Source organism: Lissotriton helveticus, chromosome 3_1 (genome assembly GCF_964261635.1).
Source record: "Lissotriton helveticus chromosome 3_1, aLisHel1.1, whole genome shotgun sequence".
Classification (NCBI taxonomy): domain Eukaryota; kingdom Metazoa; phylum Chordata; class Amphibia; order Caudata; family Salamandridae; genus Lissotriton; species Lissotriton helveticus.
Window position 1 is genome coordinate 1,584,299,713 of NC_136061.1, and position 23,233 is coordinate 1,584,322,945.

A 23,233-nucleotide genomic window follows, 5' to 3' on the forward strand; every position below is an offset into this window, starting at 1 on the left:
CCTTACTAATCTGCAAAGGATCCAGTGAGGTTATTCAAAATGGCAGTGTGGGTCTTGGAGAAAATTTGAAGTCCCTTCCCTTTTGACACCTTCTCCCAGCCAGGATTTAAATGACAAAGGATGTGAATGATGGCCCATTACAGACAAGCTTACTGCTGCTCATTTTTTTAGGATGAAAACAAAGCGTAATGTTTCTTTTGGCCAGAGCCTGGCCCCTTAGATCATTTGAGGCCCCCCCCAGGGGGGCCCGCCCCCCAGTTTGAAGACCTCTGCATTAAGGCCATCACAGCGCTAGGACTTCCTAATGTGTGCTTAAAGATGAATTTATATATATATATATATATAATGGAAAATAGTATCCCGTGTTCACCTTCACAAACGTTCCATCGCCATTACTGAAGAACAGAGAAAGGCAGCACTCAACACAGCGAACTCACGACTGGTTGTAGCTTAAAGAAGTATTTTTATTTTCTTATTTTATTCGCAATGTTTTCATTTTCACAAAGTGCAAAATATATATATTTTCAGCGCTCCTCAATCACCTTTGCCCGTGCACTCGTAGGCGGATGCGTTTTTCGCAGGGGTGTACCCGCGTTCAAAATTACCGCTCCAAATATCCGTGCCTGATGAGCACGAAATAAAGCACTCTCTGGGGTGAGTTTGATGAATTTATTAAATGAAATCCTGCAAACACAGACACGTTTCGGCTGTCGCCTTCATCAGTGCAATCACGCGCCGCAAACAGACATCATTTAAATCAATATGGACATGGGCATAGACCATGTTAAAGGACTTATTATAAGTAAACAGTGTCACCATATTGGAGTGGTGTGCAGACAATCAGCATATTACATTTAATTGCACAAATACATGATTCAAAAGCTCGATTTAGCGCTATATGGTTTCACATTAATTGTATCACTCTTGATTGTGCCCTGGATGGGCTTATACCAATGTGCCTCATTAAAACCGGACACGATTAAACAAATCTCAACACCGGTGCAAACATGATTTACAGACTTATAAGTCGACGCCATATTGGAATGATATGAAAACAATGTCTCAACCTCATTATGTGTTGATATGAATACATATTTTAAAGGCCGGATTACGCCCTGTATGGGCAACTCTTATAGTTGTTTCCAACCTTGCACCACTGATCTATACATGGGGCCCTAGATGGGCTTATTTCAGTATGCTTAGCAGTGTCATATTCCATAACCCTTTCCAAACTCTATAGCGTGCCACCATTGTATAAGTTAATTGTTCCCCGTAGTCCTTGCTTCACCATTCATGTTGACTACTGTCTCTAATCAATATCCTGGTCTTATACATGTCCCCATACCTATTCAGCCCACTGGGGCCTTTGCTTGAAGATCAATGATATATCGTGATTAAAGTCTTCTTAGACTTAAAATCCTATCTCCTCCCCTGGGATTGGCAGTTACATGATCTAAATAAAAAAATGTGAGGAGGTCCCTGTTTCTGTCATGCTTGGCACTAAAGTGTCTGGCCACTGTTAGGTTGCATACCTATTCTTAATTTCTCTTGTGTGTTCCAAAATACGAATTTTCGTCAGGTGTATTGCACTGCCATGTTTGCAGAGTGGTGGAGAATGGGGGCATGGCCTGCGAGCACCTCTCAGCAATCCCACTGTGTGGGGCTTACTGGAGTTAGCAGGAGGGCTAGTTGGCCCCCAGGAGCCCTTAAGAGGCAAGGGGACTTCATCCCCCAACCAAAAGCGCTTCAGGGGGTGCATTTCCAGAGTGATGGAGAAACGCAGCGTGGCCTGCTACGACCTCCCAGCAGTCCCATTGTGTGGGGCTTACTGGAGGTAACAGGTAAGCTGGTTGGCCCCCAAGGAGCACCATCAGCGATGGGGACTTCATCCCCCAACCAAGAGTGCACCAGGAGGCACGTTTGCAGACTGTTGGACAAAGGGGGCATGGCCTGCAATCAGAACTCATCAATCCTGCTGTGTGGGACTTACTGGAGGTAATAGGAGAGGGAGGTGGCCCCCAAGGACGTCCTTGGGGGCCAACTATCCCTCCTGTTACCATTTGTAAGTCCCACAGAGTGGGATTGCTAAACGGTCTTTGGAGGCCACGCCCCCTTTCTCCACCATTCCGCAAACGCACCTCCTTCCGCAATATTGGTTGTGGGATGAAATCCACTTTACTCCAGAGGGACCTTGGAGGTCAATAAGCCTTCCTGGTACTTCCTGTAAGTCATACGCAACGGAATTCCTTAGAACTGGTCGGAGGCCCAGACCCATTTCTCCACCACTCTGCAAACGTGACTTCTAGTTTAAAATAGTTAGAAATTAGCATTTTAATAACCTTAGAAATTCACTGAAAAAAACAAAGGTTGCAGGGACATTATAGTTAGGCTGACATTTCACTCATACAAAACCAGAGAAATGCAGCCGTTATAGTTAGCTGAACTACATCTCAAATGACATCAGTGATGACATCATCCACAGCATCTGTGATGCACCCAATCACACCCATATAGAATATTTTATACACCCACTGCCACTCCCACACAACCATTCACAAACTCATTCACAGAGCCATAAAAGTTCTTACGTACCTACTCACTGATTGATTGATCTATACACACATCCACTCGCTCACCCATACTGCCACTCATAGACCCACTCACTCACTAATACAGTCATTTACATATTCACTCATACAGTCATACAGGCGCTCACACACTGGGTGAGTCAGCCATAGAACTGCTCACACACCTAGACAGTCACCTATACAGTCAATTATACAACCACTTACTCTCCCAGTTATACACCCACCTACTTCTCATACAAATACTAGCACATACTCACTCATCTACAAAGTCACTGACAGAAGCATGCACTCATCTATATAGCCACTCACTCATGCATACAGTCACTCATATACCCCGTCAATCATGTATACTGCCTTTCACATACTCAACACATATGCACTCAATAACCAACACAGCCATAGACACTCACTCACCCATACAACTTCTCACACACGCAACAGTTCCCCATACAGCCACTGACTCACTCACCCACTCACTGATCCATACAGGCAGTCACACACCTCCTCACCCACAAACTCAGACACTCAGACATTAGACTTAGTCAGACAACCAATCAATCACCCAGAGCGGAGTTTACCGCCCAGACGTAGTAAAAACGGCTAAGCTGTACGTTTGCTGACTTGCCATTCTATACGCATGCTGAAATGTCGACGTTTTGTAATTGAAAATTAAGTCATTCTGTAAGCATGATAAAGTATTGATGTTCTTTAAAATGATAAAATATAGTCACATTCTGAGAGTGTGACAAAATAAACATTCTGTAAGTGTGCCACAATGGCGACTATCTGGGCGTAGGCATCTGTAAGCGCAATGAAAGTTCAGCATTGACCAGGTGTGCAGAAACATAAACACTAGATCGGTATGCTGTAAAAATGTTATTTTATAAGTGTGCTGCGATATTTTCGTTTTTTAAAGGGGCTGGAATATCAGTATTGTGTAAATGTTAGGACATAGAAAAACATCGTGTCAATGACCAGAAGTACACAATCTGTTGGTGTTGAAATATCAACATTCTATAAGTGCCTTAATAATACTAATATGAGAAAAAAATAGTGAGGTAATGGGGCTTCAAAATGTGCTGCATTATGCCACACAATGTGGCTTTTCTTGCTGCTCAATTAATCCTGCAGTATTTTTTGGTCCTCCCTGCCGCATAATTCCAGTGGCTCTGGCTTTAACAATAACATTATATTCGTCTGCTAAAACTTCGACATATTGCTTGTGTGCTGACATGAAAGACTGCAAGTTTATTCGATATTAAATTATTTACTAAAGGTACAGAAATGTAAAATTAGATCGTATGTTAGCAGTATAATATATATTGTACAAAGCTAAATTGGCCCTTTTGGCAGCAGTTTTGCGGAGTCGAGCAATGATCCAAGTGGGAAATGCTGATCAGTTAAAATGTTCAACTTCACCCAAAGAAAATATTGATTTTGAGTATGTGTAATATGCAAATAGGACCATGCACTATTATATCTACCTCTACCATCCATTGTGAAATACCAGCGCAGGAATGTGTTGGGATAAATGACTTGATACGTTTCTTTAGTTTGAAAACTATGTATGCATTTTTAGGGAATGGATAACTTAATCCATGTCATCGTGTTTGTATAGAGGGCAGTGGTACTTTATTTCAGTAACACTACTTAATCAGCAACAAATCTGTAAAGTTTGTGGGGGGTTTTTGGTCCTCATTTTGCCACCAAAAAGCAAGTATGGTTATTTGAAGAAAGCCATTGCTTACTCTTTTCTCTGGAGCCTGATCAGTGGGAGCTTGGCCTTGTGTACTTACACATTGTTTTTATCAAGTCTTTCTTTAATCGAGCTCTAAACATAATCCTTCCAAGAGATCTACCTTGGAACTGCCAGAGTTGAGGGAACTGTGGAGAAGTGAGGACCACTGCCATATGACCAATGTCAATTGACTAATTTTTCCATAGGGGAAAAATCGAAACAATTTGCCAAGCAAAATTGCTCGCACATAAGACATGTTTTGCATGCTCAAAATGGCTTTGCATCAGTCAAAATGGGTATTCTCAAACCTATTCCGAAATCTTTCAATATTCAAGAAATGTGTGAGTTTGCACACAAATGTTGCAGTAAGCGTAAAGGACTATGGTTACTTTTTGTTAATGAGTCTGAACTTTATTATAATAAACATAGAACATTAAGCAGTCCCCCTCATGTCAATGCAAGCGTCAGTAGAGAGATGTGCAGATGTATGTATTAAAAGAGAAATACAGGCCTAATCTATCTGCATTAGTAGAATAGAAAAGCAGCACAAAATGGGGTCAGGTCCTGGGAGGAGGGAAGTAGAGATGAGCTTCAGTAGAATAGAGAAATATAAGTAGACATAGCAGAAATGGAAAGCGACAGGCCTGTATTGCGAGAACACGCCTGAGCAAATATGTAGATATGATAGCATAGAGGGCACAGGAAAGGTGGGATATTAGACCTTGTAGAACAGTAAATATGTAGAGGGTAGAGTATTGCTAGGGTTAAAAGAGACATGCCAAGGACAACCTATAGTACAAGCTGTGGTGTTAAAGCATAACAAAGAACTACATGCACATGTATCACATTTCATAAACATGTGATTAGGTTTTTTGCATAAAGTATTACTTTTTGATATAATGTGCTTAAGAAGATGCGTCATTGAATATGCAGCTATATGACGTATTTATGCTCAAAAGTGTATAAAAGAAACTGACTGCCTATTGTAAGTTGAAGCTCAGATTCCAGTTCCACTGAGCTGTCTGACCTTTTGTGCGCATTATTAAGCTTTATAATGTATTGCCAAAAGAAGTTGTGCCGCCTCTTCCTTTAGTTCGGCAACATTTTTGGCGGAGCCAGCCAGGAGTTCGTCTTGACTTTCCGAGACCGCGCCAGAGGGAAGAGCTGCCTGTCCTTGATGGTATAGAAACTGCGCAATCAGGTTTTAGGTAAGCAGATGCCGAGTGTTAAACCAACTCTGGGACTCTTACCTTCTCATCTTTTCAATAGGCAGTTTGCAGTCAAAACAGGGGCGAGAGATCAAACTTCGTACCTTAAAATGTTAAATTGCATGAATCTTTGGCAATTATAGCATAGAAATAAATGCATGGGGTTTTTCTTTTTCTTGGGACGCCATGAAATGAAATGTGGTGGTTCCTGGTACGCACCGGAAGACTAGCTAGTTTGCATTCCCCTTTGAAATAGAAGGGAAGAGACGCTCCCTTCAGGGAGGGATATAGAAGGTAGTAGTGCATTGCCCAGGAGACTGCTAATGGAAGAGACACTCATTCAAAGTGATCTAGCACGTAATAGTGCATTACCCAGAATGCATTTTGGAAGGGACATTCCTTTGTGGCGTGCCCACAAGTATCTCTGTTAGATCTGCAGTGCTAGTGTAGTAATAGGTAGACTGGACTGGGTAACAAGTTTGTGAAGTCTGATGTGATAAAGAGACAGGCTGGCAGGCTTTACTCTGAATAAGTCAGAAGCCCGGTTCCCATAGTTCCAGATTTAATATATTTGGAAGGTGTTTTTAAGGAAAAGCGACCAAGGCTGAGGCATAAGTTGGAGAGTCTGATGGTTGGGTAATGGGACAGCAAAGAGCTGGTTTCAATTAACTTTGCCTTGAGCACGCCAGACCCTTGGTTGCGAATCCAAAAAGCGCATCAGTTGCAAGTATATATCTCTCCATGAATATGAAGCACAACCTAAAAAGCACAGTGCTGCATGATCACAAGGTGCAAATTGTAGAGAATTTCAGGATTCCGCGCAAGTTGTTATACAGTCTGGTATAAGTGAGGAAGAAAAGCAGAAAGATCTTTCTGATATTTTTGTTATTTCAAAACAAACTTCAAGGTGTCCTGGAAGTGAGGAGACATTATTTCAGGTAAGAACACAGGGAACCAAATTAAAATGCCTGAAGATAAGCCTGAAGATTAATATTAATTCCCAATGAGTGAGACTGATAATTCACTGTTGCAGGTCACAGGCCACAGTTAAGTTGGTGCAACAGAAACTTAAAAAATCAAGTAAAGAACGGCACCTGTAGCAGCACCACCAATGGCTATCACAATACCAGTGCTGGTGCAGGCACCAGTAGGGCAGCCAGCAAGTAACTTAGGAAAGAGACAAGGAGGTTTTTCATGAGGCTAAGGGCCAGTGCGGGGGAAAAAGACAAGGAGGATATAGGACAAGACAAGAGTGTTTTTATGGGACAATTTCGAAGCGAATATAGAGCGAAAAAGAACAATGAACAAGCGCATGGATTGTTTGCTCTGCAGAGAAAGATAGGGCCACAGCAGGTGAAATGAGCTCCCCAACAACATCCGCAGATCCCTTAAGTTCAGTGGACTGCACAACGGGGGCAAATATCACAGACTATGCCTGAGATTGTTAGAAGTACTACAGGAGGAGCCACACATGTTCAATTGGGAGGAGTAACAGTGCAAGGAGGTGATCCCATTTCTGCACACCCCCAGATGTCCAGAGGGAAATAGACCATCAACTATACACAATGAGGAAGACCACAGACAACCATTATGTGCCCAATCCTATTGGTATCCCAGAGATCAGATGAGGAACCCACTGTGATGGTAGTCCTAGAAGGTCATATTTCAAGGCCTGGGATCACCCAGGTCTGTGAGATGCACTGCCTTAGTCCTTTTGGTTTCAAGAATCTTATAACCGTATATTTAACAAATATAGTACAAAATTAATACAATGTGGCGCATAGAAATTTAAAAAACATTGTATTATTGGGTACAAGCAGTATTATAAATCCTACCAGTGCCAATGTGTAAGTTTCAAAAGTAAATACATGCAACTGACCGTTGCCTGTTCATGTGCTTTGTGGTGTGTCTGCGTGTTATCACACTGGGGGGTATAGCCCTAACCCCTTAGCATAAATAACATATTTCAAGGCCTGGGATCACCCAGGTCTGTGAGACGCACTGCCTTAGTCCTTTCAGTTTCAAGAATCTTAAAATGCAGACACACCACAAAGTGATCAGTATAAATTTGTTATAATATTGCAATACATATTTTTCAGAAGGTGTGCAGGTCAACACATATACAACACATTTAGTCATAGAAGGTCTCCCCTATAGTTTTTTAACCAACACTGGGGCCACTAAGTCTTGCATTAGTCAAAGAACACTACTACTTTCTCACAAGTCAATGGACACACAAGGGTTTTCTGGGGCTATCAGGAGGGTTTCCTTTACTGAATCAGTGAGCATGATAATAGGAGACACACAGATTGAAGGATCATTATTATATTCCCCAAAGGCACCGGTCAATCTTCTTGGAAGAGACCTGATGGTAAGCTGAATATGACCATCTCTTTTTGGAAGATGGATCAATGGTATGCTACACTCCTGGTACTACACCAGGTAGGATGTTGTCTCTTATGGGGAATGAGGACTTGGGACAACAGGTCAGAGCACTTCCTGTGAATACAGAGGCATTTTTATGTGGCATTCATGTTATGATAGCACATACACCAGCGCTACTGGGGAAGGCAGTGCAGATACCAAAAGAACTATAGTTCAGACCCAAGAGACCTCTGGATCCCATAGAAGAACATGATATGGTGCTAGAAATAATGACCCTTGCAATAAAACCACACTATGCATTATTGATAGCTTTTGACAGGAGACAAGCAACGTGGGCATCAGTAGTATTTACAGATCCAGAGGTCAGGTTTAGAGACATATCAGATGAAGAAATGTTTGATGATAGCCCATCAGTTGAGACAGTGGCACTTAAATGGATATTCCCATTAGAGTAGAGTTACCATATAAGACAGTGCCAAAGCAAAGACAAAACAGTACAATAAGATAAATGGACTTGGCAAAGGTACCAAAGAGTCTGTGGACAAAGGGACCACACAATTTGAGATGGATTAAGGGAGAAGAGCCTGTGAAAACAACATTTAAACCCAGAGTGATACTGCACAGGTACATCAGTATCCCTTCTCCAAAGAAGCAGAAGAAGACATGTTTTCCACAATACAGGTGTTGCTTGATCAGGAAGAAATAGATGAGAGAACACCAGCCTGTAATACACTGATCTACCCGATAAAAAAGGCTAAGGGAAGAACTTGGAGATCATTCAAGATGTTTGCCCCCCTGAATGATATAGTAATTCCAGAATTTCTGGCGGCATCATACCCATCAGTCAAACTAACAAATATTCCTACAGATGCCACTTCCTTTTCAGTAACTGATTTGAAAAATGCATTTTTCAGCATTCCACTGCACCCAGATAGTCAGTGTCTTATAGGATTCACGTACCAACAAACTCCGTATTGCTATAGAATACTCCCTCAGGGCAATGTGAGTATCTTTAACAGGACAATGAAAAAGGATTTAGCTAGTGTAAAATGCAAAAGCACCCTTTTACAGTATGTGGATGACATTTTAATGTGTAGCCCCACTGAAGACATATGCAGGGATTATACTCTTGGTCTTTTTTGCATGCTTGCAGAAAAAGGTTACAAAATGGATAAAGACAACTTACAATATGTATGGACAGAAATTCGCTATTTAAGACCAATAATATCCAGACATGGGAGGAGGGTGAAACCTGGCAGAGCAGAGGGTATCAGAAATATGTCCAAACCCACTACCACAAAACAAATGCAGCAATTCTTAGGACTTTGCAATTATGTGAGACAGTGGGCATTTGCTCATGCCACTCTAACTGCACCACTTGTAACTGCTCTAAAAGAGTCCCATACCAATTGGAATGAAATAAACTGGACTGATGAGAGACAATATTCCAGTAACTAAAGAATGCAACTGCAAATGCTCAGTGCTAGGTACGCCTGACTACTGTAAACCATTCTACCTCTTTTGTCATTGCAATGGAATGACAATGACAGCTACTGACTCAAGACATCTATGGGACACAAGCCAATTGCCTAATATAGTGGGCTGCTAGATCCTATAATGAAAGGTCACCACCCATGTGAGCATGCATTAGCTACCGCAGCATTTACATTCCAGAAAAGCACCACAAGAGTGAATGAATCACCTTTCAAACTGTATGTAGAGCATGCAGTATTTACTATTTTACAAAGAATTTAGAGTACTCTTCCAACTTAGAGAACATCTGGGTACTAAGTAATATTCTCAGTACCATCTTTACAAGTTGTTCGCGGTCGCACAATAAATCCAGCAACATATTACGGACTATGAACAGGGACACACCAGACAAAGTAAGTAAGGTGGGAGAGGACCCCATCCCAGGAAGCATGTTGCTTTTTGTTGATGGTTCTTCTTTCGTAGATCAGGAGACTGGGGTAAGACATTCAGGAGCAGCAGTTGCAAGAGCTGAACAGCAGGGATAATCTGGTACATTATAAACTATTGACCAGATTCCACTGCCGTCCCATTTTTCAGCACAAGCAGCTGAATTAGTAGCTATGATTGAAGCATTGCAGCTAGTGGAAGGACTAGAGGCCACCGTTTATTCAGATTCAGCATATATCACCACCATGTACATTCCAGCATTCGCATATAGGAAAGGAGAGGACTTCTTACATCTGATGGGTCCCCCTCAGTGCATAAGGAATTCTTGGCACAATGAATAGAAGCTTTAACACTTCCATCTAAAGTCACGCTAGTTAAGTGCTCAGCGCACACCAATCAACAAGACCTTATCTTTAGGGGTAATGCTTTGGCAGATTGGAGGAATTGGAGGAAGAGAACTGCAGAGTAATATGGTACTACAGCCTGGGAAGAGCACAGGCTGTTCAATGAGGCCCAAATCTTCTTTGGAAGCATCCTTTGTTCATTCAAGAAAAAGCAACTGTGCATTAGCTCCTGATAATTTTCTGGGAGTTATTGAAGGCCATAAATGCCATTGAAGACGGCTTCAATGCAATCAAAGAAGAGGTGGGTGCAATTAGAGTAATGATTATGCAGCATTAATATGTGTTGGTTTTAATGGCAGCTATGGAAGGAGGAGTATGTGCCAATATTTAAACTGCCTGAGCACATATATGCCAGCCAATGACTCCCCCAAAGGGACACTCGCCGAAGCCATTCCAGTTCTACATACTTCGCAAAAGAAGATGGTGGGCAAGGGAGGTGTCCCCAATGAATGGCTTGCTGGGCGGCTCACTTGATTACCATCCTGTATATCAGGACTGATTTTGATGTTCTGTGTCCTTCACATAGTGATAGAATGTTGTGAAAGGGTTAGTGAGAAGTTAGGAGGGATGTTCACTAATAGGTTAGTTAATAAAATGCAGGACTTTGAGGAGAATGCGCATTGCTCCGGCGGGATTATAGTAAGCGGAAAAGAACAGTCTACCAAAACGGCTGCGGATCGCATACAGTTCATGTGATCTATACGCGTGCACACATAATGCCAGCCACATAACACACCACCATTTGTCTGTGCCTCGGCATCAGACTTCAAAGTCTGCCGCTCCCCCCCCCCCCCCCCCCCCCCCCACAGCAATGCTGAGAGATAGTTTCTGGACGAAAGTGAAAGCCTACCGTGCTTGTTTACAGTAGCCTTGCTCCTCAAATGCTGTTGCTGTGTTGCCATCACTCTAGGGACACCCAGCTTGAAAACACTCGACTTGCTAGCTGCAATGCTACATCTGCTATGCTTTGCCTTTAGACATGTTGACCCTCGCAGACTGTGCTGTCTCTGCCCCTCCTGATTCTGAAACTGACCAACGCAGTCACCACGCAGTCTCTTCTCTCTGTCTCATGATGTCTGCCCTGCCACCATTTACTTCAGACCCTCACCCTCACACCTCCTCACCCTCACACACCCTCACCCTCACACACCCTCATCCTCACACACCCTCATCCTCACACACCCTCATCCTCACACACCCTCACCCACCCTCACCCCCATCCCCCTCACCCTCACACCCCCTCACCATCACACAGCCTCACCCTCACACCCCCTCACCCTCACACCCCCTCACCATCACACACCCTCACTCACCCTCACACCCTCACACACCCTCACAACCCTCACCCTCACAACCCTCTCATCCTCACAACCCTCTCATCCTCACTCACCCCCCCCCTACACACCCTCACCCTCACACACCACATCACTCAGGAACACCACCACATCACTCAGGGACACCACCACATCACTCAGGGACACCACCACATCACTCAGGGACACCACCACATCACACAGGGACACCACCACATCACTCGGGGACACCACCACATCACTCGGGGACACCACCACATCACTCGGGGACACCACCACATCACTCAGGGACACCACCACATCACTCAGGGACACCACCACATCACTCAGGGACACCACCACATCACTCGGGGACACCACCACATCACTCGGGGACACCACCACATCACTCGGGGACACCACCACATCACTCGGGGACACCACCACATCACTCGGGGACACCACCACATCACTCGGGGACACCACCACATCACTCGGGGACACCACCACATCACTCAGGGACACCACCACATCACTCGGGGACACCACCACATCACTCGGGGACACCACCACATCACTCGGGGACACCACCACATCACTCGGGGACACCACCACATCACTCGGGGACACCACCACATCACTCGGGGGCACCACCACATCACTCGGGGGCACCACCACATCACTCTGGGGCACCACTACATCACTCTGGGGCACCACTACATCACTCGGGGGCACCACTACATCACTCGGGGGCACCACCACATCACTCGGGGGCACCACCACATCACTCGGGGGCACCACCACATCACTCGGGGGCACCACCACATCACTCGGGGCACCACCACATCACTCGGGGGCACCACCACATCACTCGGGGGCACCACCACATCATTCGGGGGCACCACCACATCACTCGGGGGCACCACCACATCACTCGGGGACACCACCACATCACTCGGGGACACCACCACATCACTCGGGGACACCAGCACATCACTCGGGGACACCAGCACATCACTCGGGGACACCAGCACATCACTCGGGGACACCAGCACATCACTCGGGTACACCAGCACATCACTCGGGGACACCAGCACATCACTCTGGGACACCACCACATCACTCAGCCCAACCACATCATCACTCAACACCACAACAGCAATGTCCTTGCTTGCTACCAACAAGCATTGCCACAGCCAATAAGACTCGCATTAGGAAAGTGTAAGCTATTGGCTTTGTGAATAACCATGCTATTAATTTATATATTTTCAAAGCCAACAGATATTAAAAAAAATTGGCATTTACAATACCAATAGCTCACACTTTCCTAATGCGAGACCTATTGCATTGCAAATGCTTGTTATATAATGGGATACGTGATTGAATATGCAAATATGACGTATTTACTCTCAAAATTGTATAAAAGAAACTGTCTGCCTGTTGTTGAAGCTCAGATTCCAGTTCCACTGAGCTGTCTGACCTTCTGCACGTATTATTAAAGTTTATACTATATTGTCAAGAGAAGTTTTGTCCTTCTCTTTCATCCGGCAACACCCTACCACATTCATTTTGTTCCCAATTGAAAATATGCATTCTTGCTGCCTCACTTTCGCTTTGACATTTAATGTGGTAGGGGCAGTTTATGCATGATAAGGTCGTTGTGATTGCTGTGGCACAAGGGGCAAGCTTTCCTCATCTGTTGCAATGAAAACGAATCTGTGCCTGTGTGAGGTACCCAGAGTGAGACATGATAAAAGTCATGTGCTAACCTCTGGAGAAGAGTAGGTTTATTAAATTGACATTTGTGTTCCTTCTCCCTCCCTTCTTATCACAAATATAATGTAAAAACTCTGAGTGAGAAGAGTTTTTGGGGTGGGGTCTCCCATGCTTTGTTGCGTTACAGCCCATCAGTGTCACTCTATGCGAGGATAGCAATGGTTGGCTTTTCTGTCATAAAAAGTGCATTATTATTCTAGCAATGTCGACTGGTTGGTTATTTACGTAAATCTCAAACATCAAACCCTTTGTCGCAACCATTTTGCTATGATTGGGAAGGAAGGAGTGAGATCATGGGCCTGCAGTAATTGGAGAATTCTGCAAGCAAATGACATGTAGTGATTTTCCAAGTCATCCAGTAATTAGCAACCACTTTGCTATAAAATTCCCCAAGCATTTTAGGAAACTCACATGGCATGTGGGGGGTCTAATGCTATGAGATGAACAGTGAATTGTTAACCCCCTTAAACTCTTTTGGATGAGGCATTGAATCTTCTTTACTCTCTGGATTGAAGAGCCATTTGACCATGGAGTCCATTAGATGTGTGCACAGCATTATTTCCTCCTATTTCTCTTTTACATGTCCAGATTCCTTTAGAGTAACCCAACCCTTTTGTAGTGTGTTGATCACTGGACATTAGCCAGTCTCTAGCTTTCGATATTGGTGTTGAAAAAGGGAGTTTTCGCTCATTTTGTTAATTCATTTGATTAAGACCATGTCCAATACATGTTACCATTCCTACACTATTGTGGGAACAGGTTCTAATACCACACTTATTGGTGGTTTAATATAGGATGTGTTTTGAGTATGACCTTTAGCACCTTTTGCAAGGAAGCTCTTTTTGTTAAGTACTTCCTGATGAGATATACATGAAGCCTGCAAGTCATAGTTAGCATTTTGATGGGCCCATGGTAGGGAAGAGGTGCCCTTCACTCACTCTTTGGTAATGGGCATCAACTCATGCACTTGTGTTTCAAAACCCCCTCTACTTTTACCTCCCTCTCCGCTTACAATCTACCCAATTACCCAACCCTGTCCCTCTGATTACCTTCTTATGTCTTCATTTTCTTCATGGTGTCTGCTGATGATTTTTTTTTTAACAAAAATAAAGACTTCTGCTTTCTCCATAATTATGATGAAATGTGTGTCGTTGTGAAGGACTGGGTGAAGCTGTGACAATTTTTGCAAGCTTCTGTGTCTGTGCTACAGACAACTAATTGTTGACATACCGATTTACAAAATTGAGTTTACAGTACACTAACAAGGTCATTTTACCGTATATATGTTTTGCATGATTACACAGCTAAGTATTGCTATTTAGGTTGTCCTGAAAATTGTGAAACCTGAATTGATGGACCAGGTAATTATAGTGAGTGTTGACCTGTTCATGGGAGATCAGTCATCTGCAATGTACAGTAAATGTACAATAGATGTGCGATGCAAACAATGTAGTACATAAAATGCTATAGAAAAAATGCAAATTGAGTTGCCAGTACAAAAAAAAAAAATAGGTTATTTCGAAAAAAACACTGGTATTCTTCCTAAGTGTTGTAATTTTTCCACTTTGGTAAACATCGACTGAACACTGTGCAGAATAGTCACCGGCCAATTGTGAGTTTGACACGCAAAATCTATTTTAAGGACATTGTCCAAGACTAATGTTGATGTGTTCTTTTTGTTGTAAAAACGCACTTTCACAAAAGGTGCAGGCGTTTAGCAAAGCTCTTGCCAGTGTTAAGCCCTTTTGTTGCCAAATAACTTTTTTTTTTTCATTAGCTCTGCGCCCTGCCAAGTCTCCACACAAGCCTGCGAATGACAAAGTACCCCTTAGTTAATTGCAGAACGGATTGCCTAGAGTTAAAAGTTCTGATTTATACGACTATTGCTCTAACTGCTCAATAACGGAGGCCTGTAATCTACTTTCATTTCAAACACAACTCTGATTTATGAGGCGGCATGCCGCTCTAGCTCAGAAATGAGGTGTTCAACATATGCTCTGTTGACATAAATTTGGAATTTATCGCTCTTGTCAAAACTGCCTGTTGGACAAAGGTGCTTATTAAGGCAATAAATGGCTTGGAATAGTTTTCTGTCAAAAATCTTAACCATTGTGTTCAGTCTGTTTGGGGGGAAAATACACTTAAAAGTAATCAAATGGCAGAAATGCATGGCTGTTGCTTGGGATGGTGGCTGGGCGCGGATACGAGGAGGGAGGGCGCGTTAAAGCCATCTCGCAGAGAATTGATCCAATGAAGGCCCCTGCAAACTGCGTGAATTTGATACATTTGGATATTGTACCACGTCGTGAGGATTTGAAGGCTGCCTGTGTGAGCAGTGACTGTAAAGAAGGAAGCTCATTTTAAGCATCCATCGCATTGACCAACTTCTGGTTGTAAATGCTGTTATTGTCTTTATTGCAAAGCTGCGCGGTCTTAGTTTTCTTATTTTTCAGACCGTTAAATGTTGTCACATTTGAGCAGATTTTAGTACTAAGAGACTTATTTTCGCCTTCTAATCAGAAAGTCTTCATTTCAATGAAATTTCTCTGAGGAAATTCATAAAATCATTTGTTAATTTCAAAGGCGGTCAAATTTAAGTCATAAAGTGTTAAATTGTGTTTAGGGTGTATTGTTAGTTAAATGAATGAAAGAATGTTTGCACAGCAGCATTTATAAGGTTTCCCGGTGCTGAGATGGGTTAGTCACTTGGGATTTATTTCATTCCTGTGGTGCCCTCTAAATATTGTCAATCACCAAGATGTAGTAGAGAAATTACAGAGTCCATTGTTTTTCCAGAGGTCTTTGAATGTGTTTTAATGTCGCTCATTTAAATATATTAACCTCACAGGACTGCTTTTTTAGCATCTCATCTGATGAAAATGCTCATTAGTATGAAGATGCGAGATGTATTATCAGATCAGGGAGGAGTCCTTTTTCGAATAGCTGTGCTTTTAATACCCATTTACTTTATTCCAATTTAATGATCAATAGATCTGATTGCTTGATCTTAATTTTTTCATGCATTTCCTGCTGCTTTATGAGGAAGTTTATCCAATCTGCTAACTTCCCTACCTTCACCCTGTTAATTGACTGTAGCTTAGCCTGTTTCTCTTAGAGAATGTCTTGTTGCGATCTGCCTGCTTAACTTGGCTTAGTATCTCACAATATGAACAAAATGCAATTGTTGCATAAGGAATGGGGGGGCTGTGTTGTGTCCTCGTTTAGTGTTCATGCCTTCAGATTTTTGTTTACTGTTTAATGCATCAGAGCAGAATGTAAAATCAGTCGGTGTTTTTTTTCCATTTTAAATGTTCTACTGTCCTGATTCTATATACAAAATGTTAGGTTGTTTGCATCGTAATGTATTAGTCTCTTTTATTATAAAATAAATGTCTATAGCTAGGTCTATGGACAAAAGTATTTTCAGATGTGTGCACTGCCTGTGAGACACGTTTTATTGTGTATGTGTATACAGATATATCTGTCATGGAATGTAAAATCAATAGAGATGCAATTTAAGTAGAACTTTAGTTAGACCTAGAAAATAAGTATTGATTTTGTCCCTTAGGATCTTAACGCCGCTGTAATACCTTGCTTGTTATCTTCCAGGGCTTTTGTGTTACAGCATCTCCCTAATCCGGCCAGTGTATATTGAGTGATCCTATCAATCATATTTGGCACCCAGGTACCAGCAGATAAGAGCATTAACGCCTTGTTAAAAGCAAGTGTGTACAATTGGCTCTGATAACGATCGGCCATCCTAATCAGACGTGTCAAGACTCCCCTCCCTTGTTTCTCTCTAAGTTGTAAGGGTTATGGAGTGAGAGAAATATATTGGCAACACAATGGACACCGATCTAAAGTTGTGTCGGCAGCTGAATATTCTCGACAATCATCCTCTAAGAAGATGTAAGGTCCTATGGAGCTGCTACATGGATAACCATGTTCATACTCTATTACTTCCTAGAAAGGTTCTCACTTTATGAATATGGCTAAATACATATGCACATACATATAAGACATACATATATTGCGCCATTACTGCTGACCAGTGATGGCTTTCATTGGTTTCTAAACTGCATGTTTAATAAATTGATCATGCCCTTTTTGGGATATTTAGGTCTTGTGCTAGACAAGGTCTTTTACATTTACTAAAATTATATTTTTTATATACTTACTTATGGGGGCTTTCAGCCAATTGTTGTCATCCATTACTCTGGTATTGTGTCATCCCCATATGTCTTCCACCCACTACATCATACAGCATGGGACTAGGTCAGCCCACTTTACCCAACGGCTAACTTCACTGTGAAGGACAACCTTCTGCCCTTAACCAAGGGAAATATTCATGCACAGCAGTTCCCTTATCTGCATGAAACTAATATGGTGATGTGTGCATTTTGCTATCACAACAATGTTTTTACTTTTAGCCAATGTGTTTTTCTTTTTCTTTTTTAGATTGATTAGGGCCTGACTTTATCTCCAACAACACAATAGAGTTTTGCACAAACTATGGCAAAGCAAGAAATAACAAAGCCAAAAGTCTGGTGGCCACTTCCAAGCCAATTGGCTTTGCCAATGCTTGTTGGAGGGTGTATCCAGATCGTACGCTGGCTGTCATGGTCATTGCCGAGTCCGAGCTAGAGTTTGCACTGCTACCTATATTTTCTTGTATGCCTACCCTGCTGCAGCACATACTGTTTAGCCATTCATCCTGCGGGTGCTTTAAAACCATGTTGGTGGTTAGTACTTGTCCCAGGACGTACATCGTTGATCTAATTTTCTGGGCTGTTACTTGGTAAAAAAGAGAGCGATGCTGATGGAGATGTCTTTCAATGAAAGGTCATGCAATTCTATTTTGTGAGTCGTGATTAGGCATGTGGTGTAATTCTTCTTCCCAATTTTTATTGGTCATGAATATTGAGGCATTCACCTTTCCTGCCAGATCTCTAAAACAGTTGCACAGTGCACCTCCCAGGGCTGGATTGCTCTCAAGACATATGGTGTCAGGAGCATTCTTGGTTAATTTCTCTGCATAGTTGATGCCATTTCAAGTAATTCTGGAATAGAATTGTCTTCTGATCTATATGTCCAGCTTGAGATAGGGGGCTGGTCAACCAAGTGCAGAAAGTCAACAATTAGAAAGTCGACCTTGGTGGTTGAGCTCAATGACAAATATAAGAAGTTGTTTACGATTTGGAGCCAGGTGAACACCACTGTGTTGTATCCTTTCTATGAGCTTAGAAACATCAGTAGTCTGTACTGCTGGGAATGATATGGTAGGAGTTATTCAAGACTGACATATTTCCTAGGGATCTAGCATGTCTGAAAGTTTATTTTCCATTTGTGAAATCATGAATGTGGGCACATTTAAGCACAAGTGCTTCACTTTCAAGGTACATTGTTAAATGTTCTGCTGAACATTCCATCCTCTTGAAATTGTGCATAGATGCACATTTTTCTGCACTGGAATCAACCTTTGCTTCCCAAGTGCCATCTTCGTAGACCATTTCTGAGGGATTCTGCTGAAGATTGACATGTATTCCAAAGTTATCAGGGTGTGCATTATTTCAAAATAATATATCATAAAGAATGTAATGAATAAGGTATATCATTACATGAAGAGTGGACAAATGAACATCATATTCAAATGAGTTTGCCCATATCTGTTTTCATTATAACGTAAGCCTTGTCAAACAGCTGCGTCGAGCTTCACAGAGTAAACCTTTATTGTCCCCAGGAGAATCTCATGCATGGTGTATAACCATATTACGTGTGAGGGTCCAATTAAAGCTAGATTCTAGAACTAGAAGGAAGGAACTAGGGCTGAAGGGTGCTCCTATAAGTCGCAGTTTAAATTTTTCTAAAAATTCATTTTACATTACACAAAGTTTCAATTTCAGGCACAAAGAGTCACTGACAGGCCAACAGCTCCTTCCTTGTTTCCAGTGTGGTGGAAACCCTGTGGCACCATATATTGCCTTCTAATTTCCCATGAAGAGAATTTATTGAGCAGGAGCATGAGAGTGGAGGTTTTTCTACTTTTTCTGGAATATGAAAATTAAGATGAATTGGAAAACAAATTCGTAATGTAATAGATGTATCGGGCAATATTTTCCCCACATGGATGTGTCAGACATATAAGTAATTGAAACTGCCACAAGCTACTTTTGCAGTAGTCTGACTCATTCACATTTTGAAAAAAGGGACCTTTAATTCTTCACGTACAAATGTTAGTGTGCCCAGTGAAGGCCTGGCTCTTGCGCAAGGTGTTGAGAAAAAATATGGACTTCACTCGTACATTATGGTTGTACCAAGTGATTGCACAATAGTGATACAAAGTGGTTCAGCTAGTGTGTGGAGCCCTGCAAAATACTGTTACGGCGCCTCTGGAATATTGTACTTTGTGTCGGAACTTGAAACCTACAAAGGCAGAATGACATCTAAATTTACAACCATATATTTGTTATTGACTACTCCCAAAGAATAGCCATAGACTGGGTGCAAACATTAGGTCTGCCCAGTGGGCAACGTGCATAAAGAAAAGTATGGGAACTGTGATCCTGTGTACAATGGTGGCACGGTCAACGAGTGGGAGTGCGGGGTCAGAGACATTGCTACCAAGAACAAAATATTCTGCAAATGTTTGTTGGCCTTTCACCTTCAGGTAACTGCTTGTAAAATATAATGCCCACACCTTAAACGAAAAATCAATACAATTTACATTTATTTGTGAGAAATAAAATTTTTCTGGCAGGACAGCAAAGTTGGTTAATGCAGTCAATTCAGATGTCAGTAGGTGTAACCTGACGGTCATTGAACTGAATACCAGTGTGGGAAAATAGTGATCTATTTACAGTGCTAAGAGGTCCAAGCATAAGACAGAAAGCACTGTGAATAAGTAAGCCAGTTTAAAAAATGTATTATATACCGTATACGATAGGTATATCATTTGAGCATTGATGATTCACACGTTGGATTTTTAAGTGTATGATTATTTAAAATAATATAAAGTTCCAAAAAAAAAACCTTCTTTGAACCGATCCAGTACTTAGTTCTCAATAAATGCCACCCTCTCCAGTTGTTCTAGTACGTGAGGAATTGCCTACTGTGGTCAGGTCTAAAAGAGTTTCCCTACAGTTCTCTGTCGGCCAGCATAAGATATATAGGGTCACATGCATCATGCATTTTTGTCTTCGCAACGGGACGATTAGCAGAATTGGCCCGTTTGCGAACGCAAAATATTCTTTTCAGATGCAGCAAACCCTATTTTGCGATTCGTTTACCTGTTACCGAATCGCAAAATGGGTTTGTGATTCGCTATTAGGAAGGGGTGTGTTTAGGGCGTCCCTTCTAATACCGAATCGCATCGGTATGTAGGAATGTTTTGTGACTGAAATGCGGTCGCAAAGCATTCGCATTTTACCACCTACTTTAAGTAGGTGGTAACCCATTCGCAAATGGGAAGGGGTTCCCAAGGGGCCACTTCACCTTTGTGAATGTTTGTTACAGCAGTTTTTAAGAGCAGGCAGTGGTTACACGGACCACTATCTGCTCTTAAAAAATTAAAAGAAAACTTAAAATGTTTGTTTTAGAAACACATTCCGTGTTCCTTTAAGGAAAACGGGCTGCATTTAAAAAAAATGCTTTATTTAAAAGGAATTACAGACACGGTGGTCTGCTGAAGCCAACTGGCCACCGTCCCTGTGATTTTTGAGATTCCTAGGGGGGTCGCAAATTGCAACCTGCCTCATAAATATTCATGAGGTCGGTCATTTGTGATCCCCTAGGAATCGCAAAAAGTGTTTAATACACTTTCATGCATGCCGTTTTGCGATTTCCTAATTGCGAATTGCAAGGATTTGCGGTTTCTTCATGCATCTGGCCCATAATGTCTTGTGCACAGTCAAATGGACTTTATTATGTCTCAACCTGCACTCCAGTCAGAATTAAAAATATTTTGTAAATATTTAGTATTCATTCTCTCACCCTTGCTCTGGGGCGTAACACAGGCCCTTGCCGTCCATGAGTTTCAAGGAGGGGGAGCAGGGCCGGACTGGCCATAGCGGGCACCGGGCAATCCCCCGGTGCGCTGCACGGGTGGGGACTGGTTTTGGGCCCGTTTTAATCGGCCCTGTATCAAAATTGGCCGAAAACCGGCCCCGGCAAACAGCTCGGCGGCACCTCTAACTCCCCGAGTGGGGAGGGTGGGGCCAGCCGAGCACTTTGCCAGGGCTGGTTGTGGTTCCCAGTCCGGCCCTGAGGGGGAGTAACCCTCCAGGGGGCACTCAGCCTTTTATTATGGGCCCCTGTCAGCCCAAAGTCAATGAATATCCGTAGGAGGCTTGGAGGTCCCTCATTACATTCTGCAGGGGAGGCCCATCATTTTGCATTACACCACTGCCTTTCTTATGATTCTTGCATGTTTCTAGGTTTTAGGGAACTCAAATTGAAGACCTTCAAAAGCCAGAGATGGTTCGTAGGGACTGTAATAATATGTTGGCTGCCAACTGGCTCTCATGGGATGTTTCTAGTCTGGATCAGTGTTTGCTACATTTAAGATCAGAGGATGGGCAGACAGAGACGCGAAGACCCCTGGTTTGGTTATGAAGCATGAAATGTAGAAGACAGGGTGTTTACCGGAACAGTAAGTTGGAAGAAGGTGCCCATGTGGGATAACCTTCTGGTCTCACGTCTGTTGGCAGGATTGCCCCTTCTGGGCTTGTTTTCTTACCGTCACTGCTTTGCCTGTATATGAAGGGCTGTTCTCCTCCTTCACTGCTCTTGGTGTGTGTGGAGGGAGTTATAGTCGAGCATTTACATGTTCAAAATGTACACAGTCGGACTTGCAAACCCACATCTCGCTCATCTGTTAACCCTGAGCAGTTGGTTGCTACTCCTACTGACTATGCCCTCACTGCCGTGTTGTGCACCCTGGGTTTGCAGCCCACCCGGTTTTTCATTGTTGCCTGTCTGGGGTTACACTGTGTGTGAAAATCTGTATAAATAATGTCTTCATAACTCCTGCAGACAAACGACTCCAGTTTTTAATGGTCTCCATTAAGTATAGATTTTTTTGTTTACAACCTATTGATAACGCCACGCCGCAAAAGCCACTGCTGACATATGCTAAAGTGCCAGTGATGGAGTCAGTAATGTATATGAGATTTATTCACTAGGCCTGTTTGCCATGTAATGATGAAGCAATACATCTACTGCTGCAGCAGGGGGGCTGCCAGAACCAAGGGGGTTCCAAATCTAAGAGGTCTGGCGAAGTCTGCTGTGCACTTCACTTATTGTGGCAAATGGTTGTGCCGAAATAACACCTGCTTTTTATAGCCCTCACCCCCTAATTGACTACCAACTCCTCGCCATACACTGATCTGTTCAATTATTACTCACATTTATTGTGGGCATTGTATCCACCCTCTTAACTCCTTGGTGCTCGCCTCCGTGTGAGCCTCAGCATTGTGCTTCTGCACGTTGTTGCTATCCAATCGGAAAATCTATTTTTTATTATTTTTTTGTGTGTTTGTTTGTTTTAGGAGGGCTTGCCAGCTCCTCACACAATGCTTCCAGGGTGTTCGCTTCTGTAACATGCATGACACCTCATGCATACTGTATTATGATTTTACTGTTGCAAATTGGCCGTCCTATCTGGGATGGTTGGCCAATCTGAAGGTATGTGAAATACAAGTAGGGGCGATCCCCTTCAAATGTTTGTGTGCATGGACCCCAGGCGATCATCTTGGAAGGCCTTTTAATACAAGTTATGATAAAAGAAAAAAAACACAATCCAAGCCGAACACTAGTACAAATAGTTTCAGTTTTAATGCACAATAAAGAAAATATGATTATTGTTGTCGCAAATTAAGGGCAGTCGATGTAACGCACGTATGAATGTAGCTATGTGGAATATGTA

At 42.6% G+C, this 23,233-nt stretch overlaps 1 protein-coding gene across 3 annotated transcripts in view; it reads left to right on the forward strand.

The window, feature by feature from the left end:
- The window catches only part of ZBTB16 (zinc finger and BTB domain containing 16), a 411,590-nt gene that overhangs the window by 173,546 nt on the left and 214,811 nt on the right, over nucleotides 1–23,233 (forward strand). The window lies entirely within an intron of this gene.